The sequence below is a fragment of the Pseudophryne corroboree genome, chromosome 3 (genome assembly GCF_028390025.1).
Source record: "Pseudophryne corroboree isolate aPseCor3 chromosome 3, aPseCor3.hap2, whole genome shotgun sequence".
NCBI classification, from domain to species: Eukaryota; Metazoa; Chordata; class Amphibia; order Anura; family Myobatrachidae; genus Pseudophryne; species Pseudophryne corroboree.
Window position 1 is genome coordinate 659,792,912 of NC_086446.1, and position 20,653 is coordinate 659,813,564.

A 20,653-nucleotide genomic window follows, 5' to 3' on the forward strand; every position below is an offset into this window, starting at 1 on the left:
GAGTATTTTCTCCCTCATGGAGAGGGTCAGGTAGGCAAGTATGTATTGCAGACATAAATGAATAACTGTAGAGACTTGTACTGAAGCTTAAACTGGAAGGCTGTGAAGAATTGTCCTTGATTGCAGCAGCAATGAAAATACAATACTGAACAGAATACTTGCAAATTGTGAAGATAACATTTGAAGCACTGTGAAACTGTAGCAGACGACAATGGTGAAGAATGAGTTAAACTGAGAGCTGGTTAAACGAGCACCTGCGTTTAGTAGAATCCTCCTAAGGCTGTGTGATTGAAGCAGGCAGACAGGGTAACCTCTCAAAAGACTCTGGAAATCCACTTGGTTCCATGGGAAGAGCGATTGACTGACTGCACAGCAGGGAGCTGGTGGATCTTTTGCAGTGAAGGCTGCAGGCAGGCCTCTGGGAGCGGAGGCGATATCTGGACCACTGGAATCACACAGAAACCCACGGCTAGAGGCCAGAGTAGTTACAACAAAGCACTGGCTCAGAATAACATACTTCCAGCTTACTTAAAGGCAGCACAAGCACGGGATTGGCTAACACTTACCCACAGGTGTTTCACAAGTGCTCCCAGGTGCTCATTTGGTCTCCAACATGGCCGCCTCCTATACTGTAGACACACAGCGGTGCCTTTGGCCATTTGGTCCCCGCACTCCCGGCTCCCAGAACCTGCATCACCTCTGCTGCTGACCACGCCGCATCCCCACATGGCCGCACAGCACCGCGAGCAACCGCGCTTGCAACGGACAGACCCCAGAACCCGCAGAGGTGAGTGATCGGTTCGTGACACAGTGGTCCTGACACTGATGCTAGTCACCATCAGAAGCAAAGTCCCTGTGCCCCGAACACATACTTAAAGGCTGATCACAGGTGCAGTTTAATTAATTAGCCTAGCTTATGGCTGAGAACTGATTGAGGCAACACCTGGACTGGACACGTCAGTTCTGCTGCTTTTGCTCTGCTAAACCTGGGATATTTGGACATTCCACATTCATCATGTGGATTTACACTGCCCCTGCCACAAGAGGTTAGCATTATTCTTCATATACAGTATTACATAGAATGCTGCAGTAAAGTGGTCTGTATGCAAAGCACCACAGGTTTCATAAGCTAAATTGCGAAATAACAGGAGAAGTGGCAGCAGAGTTAAAATCACAAAAGCCTTCCAGTGCCCCTGGACTTAGTAGCTTCCCTATGTCATATCGCAAAGCTTTCAAATAAACTACTGCCCACTCGTGCAAGCTTTCAGTTATATAATGCATTGAGGTAAAGTCCACTGACACAACCCACTCTCATACTATCATTTTCCCAAACCTAATAAAGACCCTACTAAAATTAACAATTATAGACCCAATATAAAATCTCTCTGTTTGCAGAAGATGTATTGCTGACCCTTACCAACCCAAAAATGTTACTCCCTAACCTATTTATGAACCGGATCAATAAGGAGCCCTCTCAGGGTATAAATCAATAATTCCAAATCAGAGTTTTTTGCTCTCTTTCTCAACACAATAAAAGACTAGAGAAGTAATAAACCTTGTAGAGTGATAAAGTGGAGCGAGATAAAGTACCGGCCAATCAGTTCCTAACTGTGAATGAAAAAATGTCAGGGGCTGATAGATTGGTACTTTATCTCTCTCCACTTTAATGCTCTACAATGCTTAGCACATCTTGCCCACCCATGAGCTTCAATTTTGAGTCTCTTTGGTGCCACCTTGCTATATACTACCTTAATTACCCGTCTTTCAGAAATAAGGTGGCTTGGGTCACTCACAGAGTTATGGTATGCCAGTCCTGAAATGTGTAGATACCGAGAAAGCCCTTATACACGAAGATAGGCTATGTTTCCTTCTTTGGCTCCAGGAAAATTTGATTAATTACTTCACGAACATTATATATAACTCATTGCTCAGTTCTATTACACATGGGGGCTAATTCAGACCTGATCATAGATGTGCTAAATGTAGGATATCTACAATCAGATACACAGACATGCGGGGGGACGCCCAGCAGAAGGCTAGCCCACCCCGCATGTCAGGCCCGACCCCCCCGCACAAGTACAAAACCATCGCACAGCGGCAATGCTTTTGTACTTGAAGAGTAGCTCCCTGGCAGCGTGCTGGCAGGGAGCTACCTGTTGCTGTGCCGGTTGCAGTGGCTGCGTGTGATGTTACACAGCTGCCGAGGCCCCCCCCTTCCCCCGCACAGTCCGGGCACGCCTGCGTTGCCTGGACCATGCTCCCTAAACGGCGGCCAAACACCGCCGGCCCGCCCGCAACCTCGCAGCGACCGCCTCTGCCTGTCAATCAGGCAGAGGTGATCGCAGGGCTGAGACAGCCGTCGGCTGTCTGGCATGGGCTGGTGCGCTGGTGCACAGTTTAGACCTGATTGGCTGCTGTGTGAAAACACAGCACCGATCAGGTCTGAATTAGGTCCATGGTTTGGCTCTTTGGAACCTGCTTTACTTCTTGGTTAGGAAAAACCAATGCTATCTTTGGCTAACAAGGAATCATCCAATTTACAATACTTTAGAGATTTGAGACAGAATCAATAAATAGATATACTGTAGCTAACAACAAAAGTTGCCCTTGAAGCAAGAGCAAGAAGGGAGCTCATGATGTCTGCATTGTAATAAATCTGCAGGTTTAAAGAAACAGGAAGCTTCTCAAACTTGGGCAAGAAATAAATGACGGCGCTGTGACAACTCTAGGGAATTATAGGTGCTTTAGAATCGCTAGACAGTGACTATGCCCATTGTGACAACATGGGCACACACCTAGAGTGAGTTTCTGGCACGGTGTGCCGTGGCCTTGTCCTACGTTACACAGTTGAAATGTTGGGAGGTAATACTGTAATGATCACTTGGTGGAATAAGGGGTGGAGGGGAGGGGGTCAGAGGTTAAAAAATATGCTTTGACCTGAATTTATTTATTATTTATTTATTAACAGCTTCTTATATAGCGCAGCATATTCCGTTGTGCTTTACAATTAGAACAGTAGTAGAACAAAACTGAGTAAAAACTAGAGATGTGTGGCGGGCACTTTTCGTGTTTTGTGTATTGGTTTTGGTTCTAACTCCCCGCTCGTGTTTTGGATTGGTTTTGCCAAAACCACCCTTTTGTGTTTTGGTTTTGGATCTGGATGATTCTTGAAAAAACATAAAAATGGCTAAAATCACAGAATTTGGGGGTAATTTTGATCCTACGGTATTATTAAACTCAATAACATTAATTTCCACTAATTTCAAGTCTATTCTGAACACCTCACACCTCACAATATTGTTTTTAGGCCAAAAGGTTTCAGGGAGGTGGCTGTATGACTAAGTTAAGCGACACAAGTGTGCAGCACAAACACCTGGCCCATCTAGGAGCGGCACTGCAGTTACAGTCTGGCAGTTTTAGAAACTAGGCCCCAAACGGCACATGATGCATAGAAGAAAAAGAGGTGCACCGAGGTTGCTGTATGACTAAGCTAAGTGACAGAAGTGTGCGGTACAAAAACCTGGCCCATCTAGGAGTGGCACTGCAGTGTCAGACAGGATGGCCGATATAAAAAAGGCCCCAAATAGCACATCATGCAAAGATGAAAATAGGTGCAATGAGGTACAGATGGGTCCTCCGTTATCTTTGCTGACTGAGGTGTTAGTCGAGATTGGGCACACGCAGCGTGCCTGGGCACTTAATCGAAGGGAGGCGCACCTTTGAGTGTAATACCTAAGATCATCCACCAGATGTCGCTTTTTAAAATCACCAATGCGCATGCGTGTGGTCTACATTAAAATACAATACTGAACTACAGCGTAAGAACTACTTTACTGGTGCATCTCATTACGCTACATTATGCTACAGTATGTCATACAGTATATAACAGTATGTACAGTACAGATGCAAATAGTACAGCATATACAGATGCAAACAAACATTTTACAGATACAGTATGGTCTATTGATGTTAGGGATATGTGAGCATCCAAATCCCGTAGTATTAAGTATAATGGGGAGAGATAAAAGCTCCTCCCCAAGTTCCAGGATGCCAAATCACTGTGTGAATAGTTTATACAGATGCAAATGAACGTGTTAAAACACTTGTGTATGCAGACGCAACTAATGTGTGAAAGGAATAATGTAGCTCATTGACTTTACAGTATGTACAGTGCACTAAATGAGCGTCCGAGTCCCCTAACGGCATAAACGAACACCAATGGGACGGAATCGCTGTTGCATTATTTTTACACATGAACTTGTGTATCTTCCATGCAGTGACCAGAGGCGGAACTACCGCCAGTGCAACCAGTGCGTTGCACTGGGGCCCGCCACTGTCCAGGGGCCCAAAGCATGTAATGAGTCAAACTGACTCATTACATGCCGTTGTGTGCTGCGGGCAACCGCTGCCCGCAGCACACAGCCGCCCGGACAGAGAGGAGAGGAGCGCAGCGGTACGGGGGAGAAGGAGGAGGGAGCTGCAGCACCGCTTTGCTACAGGTTGAGGCGCTGCTGCTGTTGTCCCTCTGCTTCACTATAGGCTGTCTTCCGAGAACAGCCTATAGTGAAGCAGAGGGACAGCAGCAGCAGCGCCTCCACCAATAACACAGCGCTGCTGCGGCTCCCTCCTCCACCTCCCTCCTCCTCCTTCTCTCCTGCCTGGGAATCGTGATCAGAAGCTGCACTGAGGAGCCTGAGCCAACAGAGAGGGTAAGTATAATCTTTCTTTCTTTCTTTCTTTCTTTCTTTCTTTCTTTCTTTCTTTCTTTCTTTCTTTCTTTCTTTCTTTCTTTCTTTCCATGTGCAAAAAGGGGGACTGTCTGCCGCAATGTGTAAAAAGGGGGAATCTGCCTGGTGCAATGTGTAAAAAGGGGGAATCTGCCTGCCGCAATGTGTAAAAAGGGGGAATCTGCCTGACATGATGTGTAAAAAGGGGGAATCTGCTTGACGTGATGTGTAAAAAGGGGGAATCTGTGTGCCGTGATGTGTAAAAAGGGGACGCTGTCTGCCGCAATGTGTAAAAAGGGGGAATATGCCTGACGTAATGTGTAAAAAGGGGGAATCTTTGCCGCAATGTGTAAAAAGGGGGAATCTTTGCCGCAATGTGTAAAAAGGGGGATTCTGCCTGACGTGATGTGTAAAAAGGGTGAATCTGCCTGCCGCAATGTGTAAAAAGGGGGAATCTGCCTGACATGATGTGTAAAAAGGGGGAATCTGCTTGACGTGATGTGTAAAAAGGGGGAATCTGTGTGCCGTGATGTGTAAAAAGGGGACGCTGTCTGCCGCAATGTGTAAAAAGGGGGAATCTGCCTGCCGTAATGTGTAAAAAGGGGGATGCTGTCTGCCGTAATGTGTAACAAGGGCACGCTGTCTGCCGTAATGTGTAAAAAGGGGACGCTGTCTGCCGTTATGTGTAAAAAGTGTACGCTGTCTGCCGCTGTTTAATAAGGGCATGCTGTCTGCCGTTATGTGTAAAAAGCGCACGCTGTCTGCCGTTATGTGTAAAAAGGGGGACGCTGTCTGCCGTAATGTGTAAAAAGGGGACGCTGTCTGCTGTAATGTGTAAAAAGGGGACGCTGTCTGCTGTAATGTGTAAAAAGGGGACGCTGTCTGCTGTAATTTGTAAAAAGAGGAATCTGTCCGCCGTAAGGTGTAAAAGGGTCTCTACCTGGTGTAGTGGTGCTACTGTGTGGCGTAATTTGAATAATGGAGACTACTGATCACCGTTTTATGAATTGGTATTATTTTGTGGCCACACCCCTTCCCCATGAAGCCACGCCACTATGTATTTTTGCGCACGCCTACGGCGCGCACTGCCCCTGTTTTGCATGCAGGGGTGGGGCTCCGATGCCGTTTCTTGCACACAGTGCTAAAATGTCTAGTTACGGCACTGTTGCTAGGTATCCATTTCTCTGGCCCTGAGCAGGCCCCCCTCTCCAGATCCTCTCCAGGGGTGAGGGGGTGGACTTGGATGGGATGGGGGGGGGGGGCCCAAAGCATTTTGTCGCACCTGGGCCCACCACTCACTAGTTCTGCCTCTGGCAGTGACGTACAGTAGGCTAGCGGTGAAGGCTCCCACCTCCCATGCTGAGATTCCCAGGTTCGATTCCCAAAGTGCCAAGCTATATTTTTTTTTCTGCCTGACATTCACTTTATTAATTTTTTTTCTGTGTAATCCATTGTAAAACATTCAATGGAAGGGTGCACACAGGTTTCACATAAATCAGGGTTAATCTGCAGGAGCGACTCATTCCGCAATGTAACAGCGGTAATGAGCAGCTGTAGACATACCAGTAAATATAAATTAGTGTATTCTGACACAACTAACTGTTCGAGCAACACAGTACTGTAGATCATCGGCGTTAGAGAATCTCTGTTGTACTTTGTACAACTCAGTATTTACTAAGAATTTGTATTCTCAATCACCTCTGACAATAGCCAAACACTGCCGGGAAAGCATAGAATTTGTAAAAAAAAAAAAAAGGAGCTTTCAAATAGACCTGCTTTTTGCTGGCATGTTCAAATAGTCATGCACGGATCAGTGAGATTAAACTTGCCACTGTACGTTACAAGCTGTTCATTCTAATTAGTACACTAGTAGAACATACTGTACAGAGATACTAAGGACAGTGATTTGGTATCCAGGAACTTAGGGAGGAGCTTTTATCTCTCTCCGTTATACTTAGAAAGATTACAGTGGAGAGAGATAAAAGCTCCTCCCTAAGTTCCTGGATGCCAAATCACCATCCTTAGTATCTCTGTACAGTATTTTCTATTAGAGTACTAATTAGCATGAACAGCTAATTAGTACCCTAATAGAACATACTGTACAGAGATACTAAGGACGGTGATTTGGAATTCAGGAACTTAGGAAGGAGCTTTTATCTCTCTCCATTATACATAGAAAGATTAAACTTGCCACTGTACGTTACAAGCTGTTCGTGCTAATTAGTACACTAGTAGAACATACTGTACAGAGATACTAAGGACGGTGATTTGGCATCCAGGAACTTAGGGAGGGGCTTTTATCTCTCTCCATTGTAATCTTTCTAAGTATAATGGAGAGAGATAGAAAGATTACAATGGAGAGAGAAAAAAGCTCCTCCCTAAATTCCTGGATACCAAATCACTGTCCTTAGTATCTCTGTACAGTATGTTCTACTAGTGTACTAATTAGAATGAACAGCTAGTAACGTACAGTGGCAAGTTTAATCTTTCTATGTATAATGGAGAGAGATAAAAGCTCCTCCCTAAGTTCCTGGATGCCAAATCACCGTCCTTATTATCTCTGTACAGTATGTTCTACTAGTGTACTAATTAGCACGAACAGCTTGTAACGTACAGTGGCAAGTTTAATCTCACTAATCCTTGCATGACTATCTGAACACGCCAGAAAAAGCAGGTCTATTTGAAAGCTCATTTTCTTTTAATGAATTCTGTGCTTTCCCGGCAGTGTTTGCCTATTGTCGGCCGTGATTGATAATACAAATTCTTAGTAAATACCGAGTTGTATAAAGTATGACAGAGATTCTCTAACACCGACGATCTACAGTACTGTGTTGCTCAAACAGATAGTTGCGTCAGAATACACTAATTTATATTTACTGGTATGTCTACAGCTGCTCATTACTGCTGTTACATAGCGGAATGAGTCACTCCTGCAGATTTACCCTGATTTATGTGAAACCTGTGTGCATCCTTCCATTGAATGTTTTACAATGGATTACACAAAAAAATAAAATAAAGTGAATGTCAGGTGAAAAAAATATATAGATTGACACTTTGGGAATCGAACCCTCAGTGTGGGAGGTGGGAGCCTTCACCACTAGCTTACTGTACATCGCTGCATGGAAGATACACAAGTTCATGTGTAAAAGTAATGCAACAGCGATTCCATCCCATTGGTGTTTGTTTATGCTGTTAGGGGACTCGGACGCTCATTTTGTGCACTGTACATACTGTAAATTCAATTAGCTACATTATTCCTTTCACACATTAGTTGCGTCTGCATACACAAGTGTTCACATATTAGTTGTGTTGCATACACAAGTGTTTTAACACGTTCGTTTGCGTCTGAATAAACTTTTTTTTTATTTACTCTCTCCGTCTGACCATTGGTCACCATCTGTGTGTACACTATGCAGTACAGGACTGTATATTAACATTACAGTCGTCACTGACCATTTGCCAGAGCTTGTACCGTAGATCAATCCGCCGCTATTCAAACTAAAGTACTGGATTAGTGGAGCATTAGCCACCCAGTGGTGGAGATGTGTATTGCATGCTGAGTATCTAGTCACGCCTCAACGCGCCTGTCCGTGATTAAACTCAGCAACCTAAGCTTTCCCCTAGGCGTGACTAAACCTCCGTCTAGGCGCAGAAACAGTCAAGATAACTGAGGACCCATCTGTAGCTGTATGACTAAGCTAAGCAACACAAACAATTGGCACATCTAGGAGTGGCATTGCAGTGTCAGAAAGGATGGCACTTAAACAAAATAGTACCCAAACAGCACATCATGCCAAGAAGTAAAAGAGGGCAATGAGGTAGCTGTATGACTAACCTAAGCGACACAAGTGTGCAGCACAAACACCTGGCCCATCTAGGTTTGGCACTGCAGTCCCACTGCACTAATGGTGGATACCGGATGCACGTCTAACACCAGCATAGTTGTTATGGCCTCAGTAATCCACTTTGCAACAGGGTATATATATATATGGCAGTATCACTGGAATTATATGGCAGTACCACTGACATATACGGCAGTATCACTGAAATTATACAGCAGGATCACCGGAATTATATGGCAGGATCACTGGATTTATACGCTAGTACCACTGGAATTATACGGCAGGATCACCGGAATTATACGGCAGTGCCACTGGACTTGTACGGCAGTACCACTGGAATTATACGGCAGGATCACTGGACTTATACGCCAGTACCACTGGAATTATACGGCAGGATCATTGGAATTATACGGCAGGATCACTGGACTTATACACCAGTACCACTGGAATTATACGGCAGGATCACTGGAATTATACGGCAGTACCACTGGACTTATATGGCAGTACCACAGGACATATACGGCAGTATTGATAAAGCTGAATTCCTTTATCGTATAAACAACCCTTTATGAGGTCTAAGAACACTGTACGCTGTTTACTTAAGAAGTACCGTAAGGGTACGCTACTTGCGTAACGATCGCTCAGCCGTAGGCGAGACGCTCAAGCGTCGCGTTCGCTCACGGCCCAGAGATCACAGACTGGCACGCTATTGGCTACAGACAAACGTAATGATTCGCTATGGCGTAGCGGACGCTCGAGACCACGAGGAGATCACCAGCGGCGCAGATGCTCACAACGCTATACCTTGATATCTATACCTTTAACAATGAGATACACAGTATACCTTTATGTAGAGACAGTGTGTAAGTGCAACCTGGTGTAACCTGATTAACTACAAAGCTGCTTGAGCGTCACCGACGCTCTGTGAACACTTAACACTATGAGAAAATACACAGATACTTGTTTAGGGTCCAAAGCCTATTAAATGTATTATAACTAATATACTTGTAAAAAGGAATCACAGTACAAATGATACACTACAATATAACAGAGACTTCCTAACCAAATAACTACACTATAAATACAATACAATCTAATCAAGGGAAAATACGAGAGAAAGAGTAGAGAGGGAGAGAGAGAGAGAGATGGCTCACAGTAAGACAATATGATTACGGAGAGAACTTACGCACAAGGGGAAACGATCGCAAGCGCCTCTGGACATCCAGCTTCCCGATTATCAGCAATGATAATCGTTTGAAGAGAAGTGTAAGCTGGATGCCACAGGCCCGTCTTTTATGCTCCACACACAATGCAATCCAATGGTCCCTACAATCTTATCGTCCATTGGACACAGGAATTCGGCTTCGCATTATAACAAAGGTCATAGGTTGATTCATACAGGTGGGCTGTCTTGTATCAGTGGCCTTGGTTATGCAACACAATGGGTGATGACCAACACATTCCTGTCTTCTGGAGAGCTATTGTTTGGCGAATACAAAACAGAGCCCTTTCTCTGGGCTTTGTTCTATATTCATGATGTCCACTTTCAGTTGAGACAATGACATCTCAGCCCTCATTCTCCTGGATACAAACCCTTTTCCATTCGTAAACACAGGTGTTGGCCCTCCTCATTGAGTCTCAAAGCTCAGTGTAATTAAAGGCTATTGTACTCCGTCTGCGGGAAAGATACTGATTTGGAGTACAATTGATCTTCAATTACTATTCCTGTGCTTACCTTATGCATGTGAAGATATGAGGCCCTCCCAACATGCAAACTATTGTTTGGGGGATCTCTGAGGTCAAAGAGCCATTTGAGACCCACTGATACCTGTCTCCAACTGTTCAGGTGCATGACTAAGTAAGAACAAATAATAATAAATGGACATAACTTCTTATGTCCATAACTATTCGCACGAGCGATTAATCCGCTCCAAACCAACACCGGAATATTGCTATTTAAATACTCTTCCGATGGGTATCAAACACCACTGTATGACCCCTGTTAGACCCTTCGCACAATACAAAGAGGAATCCCTCTGTTCAGGAACATGCTTTATTAACCAAACTTTCAGAATCTATCAAAGGGACCATGATCTACAAAATACATTATTAATGAAAATATGTAACGATTGAGTCGCACGCTACGATTACATAAACTTTACCGTAAATACGCATACCGTGCACCAGCGGGTGCACGCAACTGCGGGTATGCGCCTTCACGGGAGAGCGCACGCATGCGCAGCGCGGACCAGTGTGAGGTGCAAATATGGCAGTGTGCATAGAGATATTTTTCTGACTTTGACAGTATCACTGGACTAGACTTATACGCCAGTACCACTGGAATAATACGGCAGGATCACTGGAATTATATGGCAGAATCACTGGAATTATACGGCAGTACCGCTGGACATACTGTATACGGCAGTATCACTGGACATATAAACGGCAGTACCACTGGACATATACAGCAGCACAGGGACACCACCACTGGACTGATGCAGGACAACACAGCAACACTGCAATGGACTGGACTTATACAGCAGCACTGGACATGTGGCAGCAGAGGACACCACCACTGTGACTGGACTGATGCAGCACAAAACACCACCACTGGACTGATGCAGCACAACACAGCACCACTGGACTGGACTTATACAACAGCACTGGACACATGGCAGCAGAGGACACAACCACTGTGACTGGACTGATGCAGCACAAGACACTAACACTGAACTGATGCAGGACACTGAGGACAGAGACACATCCTCTCTCTACACTCTCCAATGCCGGAGTGAAAATGGCGGTGACGCGCGGCTCCTTATATGTAATCCAAACCCCACGAGAATCCGACAGCGGGATGATGATGTTTTGCCTCGTTCTGGTTTCCAAATCAGGCGGGAAAACCCAAGCCTGACTCTGATCCGGGCTTGGGTGGTGAAGTTTGGGGGGTTCGGTTCTCCGAAAACCGAACCCGCTCATCTCTAGTAAAAACAGATAGACATATAGGTTGGAAGGCCCTGCTCGTAAGCTTACTATCTATAGGGAAATAGGCATTGATACACAAGGATATATGCTACCTATTGCATAATGTTCCACCAGATTGCTAGGTTCTTAATGGGTTGTATGATATGATCACCCAGCAATGTTAGCCAAGGGTCAGGTGGGTGTGAGATTAAAGAAAGACAAGATATGTAAGGTTATGTGTACTGTACAGAGAGGATGTAATTAGATAGGGAAGCACTGAAGGTTATGTGGGTGGTTCTGGAATTTGATAGGCTCGACCGAAGAGGTGAGTTATCATGGAACGTTTAAAGGTTTGGAGACTAGAGGCAAGTCTTTTTGTGCGTGGGAGGGCATTCCACAGATTTGGTGAAGCCCGGATAAAGTCCTGTAATTTGAGTGTGAACAAGTAATATGTGTGGATGAGAGACGCAGATCTTGTGCAGAGCGGAGAGGTCGGGTAGGGAGATATTTTGAGATGAGTGAAGAGATGTATGTTGGTGCAGTTTGGTTAATAGTCTTGTATGTAAGTAAAAGTTTTTTATATTTAATACGGTAGAATACCAGTAACCAATGGAAGGACTGACAGAGTGGATCTTCAGACAATGAATGTCTAGCGAGGAAGATTAGCCTCAAAATGGATTGTAGTGGTGAGAGACTATGTTTGGGAAGACCAGTCAGGAGACTATTACAATAATCAATGCGGGAGATAATGAGAGCATGGATTACAGTTATTGCTGTGTCTTGTGTAAGATATGGTCGTATTTTGGATATGTTTCTTAGCTGCATGTTTCATGATCTTGTGACAGATTGAATGTGGGGAACAAGGGACAGTTCAGAGTCAAGAATGACACCTAGGTAGCGAGCTTGTGGGGTAGGGATGATTGCTGAGTTATCAACAGCGATAGAGATAACAGGTTGGTAACTATTATTGGCCGATGGAAATATAATGAATTCTGTTTTGGAAATATAAAGTTTGAGGTGGCGAGATGTCATAGAAACATAGAAACATAGAAACATAGAATTTGTCGGCAGATAAGAACCACTTGGCCCATCTAGTCTGCCCCTTTTTTTTTTTTTTTTTTTAATATTATTTGTTATCTCTAACCTTATTTGATCCTTATTTCTTTGTAAGGATATCCTTATGTCTATCCCATGCATGTTTCAATTGCTCTACTGTCTTAGCCTCTACCACCTCTGATGGGAGGCTATTCCACTTGTCCACTACCCGTTCTGTGAAATAATTTTTCCGCAAATTTCCCCTGAACCTCCCCCCCTCCAGTCTCAGTGCATGTCCTCGTGTCCTTTTGCTTCTCTTCATTTGGAGAATGTTTCCCTCCTGGACTTTTTTGAAACCCTTGATATATTTGAAAGTTTCTATCATGTCCCCCCTTTCCCTTCTCTGCTCCAAACTATACATATTGAGATTTCTTAGTCTTTCTGGGTATGTTTTGTGATGTAGGCCATGCACCATTTTAGTTGCCCTCCTTTGTACAGTTTCTAATGTATTAATATCCTTTTGAAGATATGGCCTCCAGAACTGAATACAGTATTCTAGATGAGGCCGTACCAATGACCTATACAGTGGCATTATTACTTCTTTCTTTCTGCTGCTGATTCCTCTCTCAATGCAACCAAGCATCTGACTAGCCTACCTCATTGCTTTCTTACATTGCTTACCTGCCTTTAAGTCACCTGAATAGTGACGCCCAGATCCCTTTCCTCCTCAGTAGTTTCCAGTATAGTGCCATTAATACTGTATTTAGCTTTAGGATTTTTGAGACCCAAGTGCATGATTTTGCATTTTTTGTCATTAAACTGTAATTGCTAGACTCTTGACCATTCCTCTAGTCTACCTAGATCCTCAATCATTTGTTTTACCCCACCTGGTGTGTCTACCCTGTTGCATACCTTTGTGTCATCTGCAAAAAGGCATACTTTCCCTTTAATGCCATTTGCAATGTCACCAATAAATATATTAAAAAGCACTAAATATAAGATGAAATGGCAGAAAGGCATTCAGTGACACGGCCCAATACAGATGATGACAAATCTGGGGAGGATAAGTAGATTTAAGTATCATCTGTATGCAGATGATACTGAAATCCAAAAGAGTTGATTAGTTTGCTAAGAGATGTGGTATAGATAGAGAAAAGCAAAGGACCTAAGACTGAGTCTTGTGATACTCCAACTGAGAGAGGTAGCGAAGAGGATGTGGAATCAGAGAAACGAACACTGAAGAAGCGATTACAGTAGATACGTAGGATGAGAAAGAGGAGACAGGGCTATATCCTGAAGATCTAGGGATTATAGTGTTTGTATGAGAAGAGAATGGTCAACAGTGTCAAAAGAAGCAGAGATATCAAGGAGAATACGTAATGAGTAGTGGCCTTTAGATTTATCATTGACCAAATCATTCACTACCTTAGTCAGTGCTGTCTCTGTGGAGTGTTGGGCACGAAATCCTGACTGAAATTTTCTCCCCATATTTCTCAGGGCAGCAGAGTGAAGCTCACATGGCAAGAGGAGCAGTTTTATGTGATTTGGGACTTGGACCTATGTATGCACTGGACATCATCTCTGTAACAGGACTGTGCTAGCCACGCCCCCTCAGCACCTGATGTCATGCCAAGGGGACTGTGCTGACAGCCTCAGAGAAGAAAAGCACTGCTGAAGCATCCTCAGGATACTCCGGGGGCTGCACAGTATGCAGTGTGCATGTCTGGAGCATCCAAAGGACGCTTCGGATGGCAGCAGTGATACTGGCTTTGTGCAGTGGCACTGCTTGCACACCTCTAATTGTGGCTCTGCTGGACATGGAAGCAGTAGCAAATGTACTAGTCAATGTCGTATGAACCCATTGCTTGTATGACCGATATTCCCATACTGGTTCCTGTTACAAAGGTTTATGCAGCCCTAAGGTGCCGTCTGTAGCATCAAATAATTATAACTAGAGATGAGCAGATTTGGTTCCCTGAGAACTGAACCCCCCTGAACTTCATGCTCCGAGCCCGGATCTGAGTCTGACTCGGGACTTTCTGCCAGACTCGGAAACCAGAACGAGGCAAAACGTCATCATCCTGCTGTCGGATTCTCACGGAATTTTGATCCCATATAAACAGCCGCTCGTCGATGCCATTTTCACTTCGGACTTGGAGAGTGAGGGAGACGGGTGCTGCTGCAGTCACTGTGGTGTACCTGTGCTGTGTTAGGGGTGCTGTCCTGGGTATCACTGGCTATCTCTGGTGTTTTATGTACTGCTGCAGCTGTACATGGGTGTTGCTGTCCTGGCTGTCACTGTGTGGTACAAGGAGCAGGGGCATTGTCCTCCTGTATGCTGGAAAATATAGGGATGCTTCTGGCCCTGTATGTTGTAAAAATGCAGGGGTGCAGTTGTTAAAAATTAAAAGCACACTGTTCCTGTATGCTTTAAAATACAGGGATGGTGCTGGCCCTGTATGCTGTAAAAATTCAGGGGTGCAGTTGTTAAAAATTGACAGCACACTGCTCCTGTATGCTGTTAAATATTGGGGTGCTGATGGCACTGTATGCTGTAAAAATTCAGGTGTGCAATTAAAAATTAAAAGGGCACAGCTGTATGCTGTAAAATGTAAGGGTGCTGCTGGCCCTGTATGTTGTAAAAATTCAGAGGTGCAGTTGGTAAAAATTAAAAGCACACTGCTCTTGTATGCTGTAAAGTATAGGGGTGTTGCTTTTCAATTAACAATACACTGGCCCTGTATGTTGGTTCAATTCAGGGGCGCAGTTGTTAAAAATTAAAAGCACACTACTTTATGCTGTAAAATATAGGGGTGCTGCTGGCCCTGTATGTTGTAAAAATTCAGAGGTGCAGTTGTTAAAAATGTAAAGCACACTGCTGTATGTTGTGAAATTCAGAGGTGCTGCTGGCCCTGAATGTTGTAAAAAATTCAGGAGTGCAGTTAAAAATTAAAAGCACACCACTGTATGCTGTAAAATATAGAGGTGTTGCTGTTCAAGTAACATTTCACTGGCACTGTATGTTGTAAATATTCAGGGGTGTAGTTGTTAAAAATTAAAAGCCCACTGCTGTATGCTGTAAAATATAGGGGTGTTGCTGTTTAAATAACATTACACTGGCTCTGTATGTTGTAAAAATTCAGAGAGGCAGTTGTTAAAAATTAAAAGCACACTGCTGTATGCTGTGAAATTGAGGGGTGCTGCTGGCCCTGAATGTTGTAAAAAAAAATCAGAGGTGCAGTTAAAATTTAAAAGCACATTGCTGTATGCTATAAAATATAGAGGTGTTGCAATTCAAATATCATTTCACTGGCACTGTATGTTGTAAAAATTCGGGGGTGCAGTTGTTAAAATTAAAAGCACACTACTCCTGTATGCTTTAAAATATAGGGGTGCTGCTGGACCTGCATGTTGTATAAATTCAGAGGTGCAGTTGTTAAAAATGAAAAGCACACCGCTGTATGCTATAAAATAGAGAGGTGTTGCTGTTCAAATATAATTTCACTGGCCCTGTATGTTGTAAAAATTCAGGGGTGTAGTTGTTAAAAATTAAAAGCACACTGCTGTATGCTGTAAAATATAGGGGTGTTGCTGATCAAAAAACACTCCACTGACCCTGTATGTTGTAAAAATTCAGGGGTGCAGTTAAAAATAAAAAGCACACTGCTGTATGTTGTAAAATATTGGGGTGTTGCTGTTCAAATGACATTACACTGACCCTGTATGCTATAAAAATTTAGAGGTGCAGTTAAAAATTAAAAGCCCACTGCTGTGTGCTGTAAAATATAGGGGTGCTGCTGGCCCTGTATGTTATAAAAATCCATGGTGCAGTTAAAAATTAAAAGCACACTGCTGTATGCTGTAAAATACAGGAGTGTTGTTCAAATAACATTAGGCTGGCCCTGTGTGCTATAAAAATTCAGGGGTACAGTTGTTAAAAATTAAAAGCACACTGCTGTATGCTGGAAAATATAGGAGTGCTGCTGGCAACATTCAGGGGTACAGTTAAAAATTAAAAGCACACAGCTGTATGCTGTAAAATATAGGGCTGCTGTTGGCCCTGTATGTTGTAAATATTCAGAAATGCAGTTGTTAAAAGCACACTGCTGTATGTTGTAAAATATAGCGGTGCTGCTGGTCCTGAATTTTGTAAAAATTCAAGGGTGCAGTTAAAAATTTAAAGCACACTGATGTATGCTGTAAAATATAGGGGTGCTGCTGGCTCTGTATGTTGTAAAAATTCAGAGGTTCAGTTGTGAAAAGTTAATAGCACACTGCTCTTGTATGCTGTAAAATGTAGGTGTGATGCTGTTCAAATAACATAACATTGGCCCTGAATGTTGTAAAAATTCAGAGGTGCAGTTGTTAAAAATTAAAATCACACTGCTGTATGCTGTAAAATATAGGAGTGCTGCTGGCCCTGAATGTTGTAAAAATTCAGGGTGCAGATGTTAAAAATTAAAAGCACACTGCTGTATGCTGTCAAATACAGGAGTGTTGTTCAAATAACATTGTGCTTACCCTGTATACTATAAAAATTCAGGGGTGTAGTTGTTAAAAATTAAAAGCACACTGCTGTATGCTGGAAAAAATAGGGGTGCTGCTGGCCCTGAATGTTGTAAACATTCAGGGGTACAGTTAAAAAGTAAAAGCACACTGCTGTGTGCTGTAAAATATAGGGGTGCTGTTAACCCTGTATGTTGTAAAAATTCAGAAATGCAGTTGTTAAAAGCACACTGCTGTATGCTATAAAATATAGGGGTGTTGCTGTTTAAATGACATTACACTGGCCCTGTATGTTGTAAAAATGTAGGTGTGCAGTTCTTAAAAATAAAAAGTACACTGCTGTATGCTGTAAAATATAGGGGTGCTGCTGGCCCTGAATAATGTAAAAATTCAGGGGTGCAGTTAAAAATGAAAAGCACACTGCTGTATGCTGTGAAGTTTAAGGGTGTTGCTGTTCAGATAACATTACACTGGCACTGTATGTTGTAAAAATTCACAGGTGCAGTTATTAAAAATGAAAAGCACACTGCTGTATGCTGTAAAATATAGGGGTGCTGTTGGCCCTGTATGTTGTAAACATTCAGAGGTGCAGTTGTAAAAAATTAAAAGCACACTGCTCTTGTATGATGTAAAATAAAGGGGTGATACTGTTCAAATAACAAAACACTGGCCCTTAATGTTGTAAAAATTCAGGGGTGCAGTTGTTAAAACTTAAAAGCACACTGCTGTATGCTGTCAAATACAGGGGTGCTGCTGGCCCTGTATGTTGTAAAAATTCATGGTGCAGTTAAAAATTAAAAGCACACTGTTGTATGCTGTAAAATACAGGAGTGTTGTTCAAATAACATTAGGCTGACCCTGTGTGCTATAAAAATTCAGGGGTACAGTTGTTAAAAATTAAAAGCACACTGCTGTATGCTGGAAAATATAGGGGTGCTGCTGGCAACATTCAGGGGGTACAGTTAAAAATTAAAGGCACACAGATGTATGCTGTAAAATATAGGGGTGCTGTTGGCCCTGTATGTTGTAAATATTCAGAAATGCAGTTTTTAAAAGTTAAAAGCACACTGCTGTATGTTGTAAAATATAGCGGTGCTGCTGGTCCTGAATTTTGTAAAAATTCAGGGGTGCAGTTAAAAATTTAAAGCACACTGATGTATGCTGTAAAATATAGGGGTGCTGCTGGCTCTGTATGTTGTAAAAATTCAGAGGTTCAGTTGTGAAAAGTTAAAAGCACACTGCTCTTGTATGCTGTAAAATATAGGTGTGATGCTGTTCAAATAACATAACACTGGCCCTGAATGTTGTAAAAATTCAGAGGTGCAGTTGTTAAAAATTAAAATCACACTGCTTTATGCTGTAAAATATAGGGGTGCTGCTGGCCCTGTATGTTTTAAAAATTCAGAGGTGCAGTTGTTAAAAATTAAAATCACACTGCTCTATGCTGTAAAATATAGGAGTGCTGCTGGCCCTGAATGTTGTAAAAATTCAGGGGTGCAGATGTTAAAAATTAAAAGCACACTGCTGTATGCTGTCAAATACAGGAGTGTTGTTCAAATAACATTATGCTGACCCTGTATACTATAAAAATTCAGGGGTGTAGTTGTTAAAAATTAAAAGCACACTGCTGTATGCTGGAAAAAATAGGGGTGCTGCTGGCCCTGAATGTTGTAAACATTCAGGGGTACAGTTAAAAAGTAAAAGCACACTGCTGTTTGCTGTAAAATATAGGGGTGCTGTTGACCCTGTATGTTGTAAAAATTCAGAAATGCAGTTGTTAAAAATTAAAAGCACACTGCTGTATGCTGTAAAATATAGGGGTGTTGCTGTTTAAATGACATTACACTGGCCCTGTATGTTGTAAAAATGTAGGTGTGCAGTTGTTAAAAATAAAAAGTACACTGCTGTATGCTGTAAAATATAGGGATGCTGCTGGCCCTGAATAATGTAAAAATTCAGGGGTGCAGTTAAAAATGAAAAGCACACTGCTGTATGCTGTGAAGTTTAAGGGTGTTGCTGTTCAAATGACATTACACTGGCACTGTATGTTGTAAAAATTCACAGGTGCAGTTGTTAAAAATTTAAAGCACACTGCTGTATGCTGTAAAATATAGGGGTGCTGTTGGCCCTGTATGTTGTAAACATTCAGAGGTGCAGTTGTTAAAAATTAAAAGCACATTGCTCTTGTATGCTGTAAAATATAGGGGCGATGCTGTTCAAATAACAAAACACTGGCCCTTAATGTTGTAAAAATTCAGGGGTGCAGTTGTTAAAACTTAAAAGCACAGTGCTGTATGCTATAAAATGCAGGGGTGCTGCTGGCCCTGTATGTTGTAAAAATTCAGAGGTGCAGTTAAAAATTAAAAGCACACTGCTGTATGCTGTAAAATACAGGAGTGTTGTTCAGATAACATTAGGCTGACTCTGTGTGCTATAAAAATTCAAGGGTACAGTTGTTAAAAATTAAAAGCACACTGCTGTATGCTGGAAAATATAGGGGTGCTGCTGGCAACATTCAGGGGTACAGTTAAACATTAAAAGCACACTGCTGTATGTTGTAAAATATAGCGGTGCTGCTGGTCTTGAATTTTGTAAACATTCAGGGGTGCAGTTAAAAATTAAAAGCACACTGATGTATGCTGTAAAATATAGGGGTGCTGCTGGCTCTGTATGTTGTAAAAATTCAGAGGTTCAGTTGTGAAAAGTTAAAAGCACACTGCTCTTGTATGCTGTAAAATATAAGGGTGATGCTGTTCAAATAACATAACACTGGCCCTGAATGTTGTAAAAATTCAGAGGTGCAGTTGTTAAAAATTAAAATCACACTGCTGTATGCTGTAAAATATAGGAGTGCTGCTGGCCCTGAATGTTGTAAAAATGTAGGGTGCAGTTAAAAATTAAAAGCACACTGCTGTATGCTGTAAAATACAGGAGTGTTTTTGTTCAATTAACATTACGCTGACCCTGTATGCTATAAAAATTCAGGGGTGCTGTTGTTAAAAATTAAAAGCACACTGCTGTATGCTGGAAAATATAGGGGTACTATTGGCCCTGTATGTTGTAAAAATTCAGAGGTGCAGTTGTTAAAAATTAAAAGCACACTGCTGTATGCTGTAAAATATAGGGGTGTTGCTGTTCAAATTACATTACACTGTCCCTGTATGTTGCAAAAATTCAGGGGTGCAGTGAAAATCAATGTACACTGGCACTGTCTTGTATGCTGTAATTATTCTAGGGTGTAGTGAAAATCAATGTACACTGGCCCTGTCTTGTATGCTGTAATTATTCTAAAGTGCAGTGAAAATCAATGTACACTGGCCCTGTCTTGTATGTTGTAAAATTACAGGGGTGTTGTGAAAATACAAGGGTGCTGGCACTGTCTGCGGTTGCGTTGTCTAGGCCTGACCTTCACAACACTGTATGGGAAGAGGAGGCATGCCCCCTGCAAGTGCTGGTAGGAGCACCGCCAGTCCAGTTGCTGATATTCAGATTGAGGATGTCACTGTAGAAGTACACCAGGATGAGGAGGCTATGGGTGTAGCTGACGTTGCGGAGGAAGTTGACGATGAGGATTCTGAT

General features: G+C 42.7%; 1 long non-coding RNA gene across 1 annotated transcript in view; it reads left to right on the forward strand.

Annotated features, from left to right (window-relative positions):
* The first annotated feature begins 366 nt into the window (after positions 1 to 366).
* The window catches only part of LOC135058136 (uncharacterized), a 63,915-nt gene continuing 43,628 nt past the window's right edge, over positions 367 to 20,653 (forward strand). The window contains exon 1 of the long non-coding RNA XR_010244627.1: positions 367 to 787. This is a non-coding gene — a long non-coding RNA (uncharacterized LOC135058136). The remainder of the gene's footprint in view (positions 788 to 20,653) is intronic.